The sequence below is a fragment of the Lactuca serriola genome, chromosome 5 (assembly GCF_051521515.1).
Source record: "Lactuca serriola cultivar US96UC23 chromosome 5, Lser_US96UC23_V15, whole genome shotgun sequence".
In the NCBI taxonomy this organism is placed as follows: domain Eukaryota; kingdom Viridiplantae; phylum Streptophyta; class Magnoliopsida; order Asterales; family Asteraceae; genus Lactuca; species Lactuca serriola.
The window spans coordinates 351,497,482-351,501,768 of NC_136412.1; positions in this window are offsets into that span (position 1 = coordinate 351,497,482).

Consider the following 4,287-nt stretch of genomic DNA (forward strand, 5'->3'; position numbering starts at 1 on the left):
GAAAAACATCATGTCTTAAAACTGCCACATGACAGTTTTATGTCCTAAAACTGTCCAAAAACAGTCAGAAACCAACTTAAATCCAGGTCTAGAATATCGACTCCAGCTAGGGGCTCTGCCCCTTGGACCCCGCTCCCAGGGGCACTGCCCCCAGACCCCCATTCGTTCAGGGGCTTCGCTCCTAAATAGCATTGTACTTTCAACCAAGACAAATTTAAACACATGTGCACTCCACACCGTCCTAACTTGTTCAATATTTATCAAGGTGACATTGATCAACAAATTAATCCTATTACACTTAAATAATTTTGTAACAACCATAAAATTCAAACCAATTTAAAACTTTTTAAAACATTTCAAAACCATTAATTGTTGCAAATCTGTTTTAAAACTAGTTCCATATCAGAGTATCCTAGAAACAAAGTCATAAAATATGAGGAGTTATACGATCACGCCTTTTCCTTCCCGCGATCATCTGAGGTACCTGAAATCAAAACTAAAAACAGTAAGCCCAAAGCTTAGTGAGTTCCCCCAAAATACCCATACACTACAACTAACACATATACAAATAACAACAAGTACTGGGTCCACAGCTTTACAGACTGGATTACCCCTGGGCCCACAGTGTGAGTCTGGATTGCCTTCCGGGACCACAACTTAGATCTAGATTGCCACCAAGCCCACAGTACGAGTCTGATATGCCCTACCCGGTCCACAGGTAGTCCTACAGATCTACCTACTGACAATGCATCTAATACACATAACTAACTCATGCTCAACATAATGCAACTGCTAGGATATCATATTCAATGGGCCGACATTGGTGCCTTAGACCCCTTAGAATAGTGAGGATAACTCACCTCGCTATGTCGATCTGAACCGAAGAATTAAATTCCTGAATCACTGCCACAAGCTCCACCACCTATATTCACCATAAGGACACTTCCATAAATTTCCAATTTACTAAAATACCCCCAGAAGTCAAACTGGTCACTCTTGGTCAAAGTAAAAGTCAACAGTCAAGGTCAACAGTCCATGTTGACCCAACTCGTCGAGTGCAACTTACTGACTCATCGAGTCATTCCAGAACTCGAGAAATCCTGAAAACCATAGTTGACTCTCCGAGTTTCCTGACAACTCGTCGAGTTCATGCGTGTTCAATGCCGGGAAAACCCTAACTGACTTGCCGAGTCCATGCTGAAACCAAACTTAGGCAACCTTCATCCGAATCATCGAGTTGACCAATCAACTCGTAGAGTCCCTTCAGTCCAACACTCATTCAGACAGTTTTAAGCTACTACAAAGCTCCATATTGCAGATTAAGCTTCCCAAGGCATGTTTATCATGTAAAGTTGCAAACTTTACGTGCATGCTGTCACACCCCCAAACCAGAACGGCGGAAACGTTCGGGGGCGGAGGACGTCATATTCAGTATCATAACAGTTCATAGAAAGGAAAGAACACACCACCATACATATATAAAGGTTTTAAAAATGTTTACATAATTGTATTCATTACATGTTCAAAAGATAAATACATAAACATCTTTCAAAAGAAGTAATTAACGCCAGCGCGTTAATCCCCAAAAGTTGATTTCCAAACCTGCTTAGCGGTTCCCTGAGAATACAAGTTATTTCAAAGAGAAAGTGTCAACAATTAAGTTGGTGAGTTCATAAGTGGTTTAGAAAAATTGTATGCCATTCCAAATTGAGTGTATGTTTTCCAAGAAAATCCCTTATTTTCTTATAAAAGTATGAAATGCATGAGAATATTTGTATTGAAAAATGTAGATAGTTGAATCAATAAAATCCCTTATTTTCCTATTAGTTGTTTGTTTTGTATACAGGAAAATCCCATATTTTCCTAAAGTAATAGTTAGTCTAATGTCCAAGACAAAAAAACCGAAAGCAAATGACATGCTTTAGAAGGTTGAAGCATAGATTTATATAATAAAACCTATTAGAAGATTTCAGTTTGTTAGATGAAGAATAGTTTTAATAGCTACTCATTCATCAATCAGAAGTACTATAATAATTGTATATCCGATGAGTTTTATAACCATACTAAACATAATATGCCTGTAGCGACGTTCTTCAGGCGTCGTAGCGTTATGACAAACTGTCACCCCAAAGGACGGACTGTAGCTAACAGTCACGGCGCGGGATCATGACTTCCTGTATAGATCTATACACATTTGACACGTTCTCCGAACGGGAGACTCTGGTTATAGACAGGACTTGTAGCGATACCTTCTAGCAAAAGGCAGTATTTGAAGATGTACTTGTCTCACGGATTCTCAACTAAGTCTGTATTAAAGTAATAGTTTTGTATGCAAAGATTATCCTTTTTCACAATGTTTGACAAAGCATAAATCATAAGTTCTTAAAATGTATAAAACGGTTTAGCAACGAAGGATACTTTGGAATTACTAAATACTTTGAATAAATCCAGTGCATGCAAAGTATGACAAGAGTTTTCACATGGTAGTAATGAATCACAAGTGATTCATTTGATAAAAACGAGTAAAGTGAAACTTTATGAAATACACGATAATAACCGTATGTTTACTTGTATTCCCCCCTAAAAGAGTATAAAAAGCACTTAAAATGTGTTTAAAGTGTATTTGTAGGGGTATGAACTCACCTGAAGGTTTGAAGAAAGCGAGATGGAAACCGGGCAGAATTTCGTCTCGGGAAAACGGATTTTCTCGGGATTCTCGGGAATCTCGGGAGTACAAACGATCTTCGGGACTTGAGCAAAATGACCAGGGCTTCGGGTTAGCACGGTCACGGAAAACGAGGCAAGAACGCAAAAGAAATGAGAGAAATGGAGCCCTTTCTTCGGAACCCTCGCATCCCTTTTATAGGGGCTGGGAACCGCCTCGGTACGCGGGGCGTACGCGTACGTCACGCATGACCGGATCCTCGACTGCCTCGGAATCGGATGGGACGGGCTACTAGCTTCGCATAGGGCGAGACGTGGACGATCCGAAGCCTAGCCCTTGAGTACGCGGGGCGTACGCCTGTACGGTGGGCGTAACTCAGATAGGCTTGCTGACTCCCCTTCGGAAAATACCAAGGATTAATAATTAAATTTATATTTTATTTAATTAATAAACTTCTAAAACTCATATCTTCTTCATACGAACTCCGTTTTCGATGTTCTTTATATCCACGCGTAGGTGAGACTACGCTCTACAACTTTCGTTTAGATTCCGTCGGAAAATTTTGAAATTATTTTTATTATTTATTTTTAAAATGTCCCGTTAAGAGAATTTCGTTAGAAATTCATAACTTCTTTATCTGACGTCAGTTTTTGCCAGACTTTTTACCGCTGAAATACCATTGTCGAGACCTTCGATTCTCGTTTAGGTCATTCCAGCCAAAAGTCGCTCGATTTCCAATTTCGAGTTTTTAGCTGTCTGCTGCTAAGCCGAATTTGGAAAAATCATAACTTCAATATACGAAGTCGGATTTGGGCGTTCTTTTTTTTACGTACGATCATGGTTTAATGACATCTAACATAGTAGGTAATTAAAATAGAAACTTTAAGGACATTTTATTTTCAAAGTTAATTTCATTAGCTCAAAAGTCGTTACAATACTTGACTTTTTAGGTCATTACAAAGAGTTGAAATATCGGGTTGTCACACATGCAAGGTGTTGAAGGCCAAAATCAAACTAAAGAAGAGGTTCTAGGTGAGAAGAAGGCATTATCTTGCTAAAGGTTGGAACTTTATGACTATAAGGGCCTATATGAGCCTAGATCTGAAGTTACAACTTCAGATCATGCCCAATACTCGAAATGAATCACCAATATGCTAACAAATGGCCCAAATCTTAAGCATGGAGAGATCTAGCTAGAAGGAAGTCAAGGTAACGACTTGTTACCTTCAGAATGTTGCCAAGATAAAGTACAGTCAGATCCACAAGCTCCTCTTTGCTCCAAGCTTCTTATACTTCACACCTTCTTCACAAAATGCACCAAAATTACTCTTAAAACCTCACAAACCCTCAAGAACAAGATCTACTCTGATTAGGGTTTCTTCTGGCCGTCAATAAATGGTAAGGGAATGGGGGAAAGGACTTAAGGTCCTTTAAATAGGGTGCAAACCCCAAAAATTAGGGTTTCATATTCCAGCTCCTACTCGTCGAGTCGGGTCCTCTAACTCGTCGAGTAGTTCCAATAATTCACGTGGATTGGATACTCTTCACACGATGAGTTGTTGCCTACCAACTTGTCGAGTTCTAAAGCAAAATGCCTAAAATCCTTAAAATTTTGTCCCTGA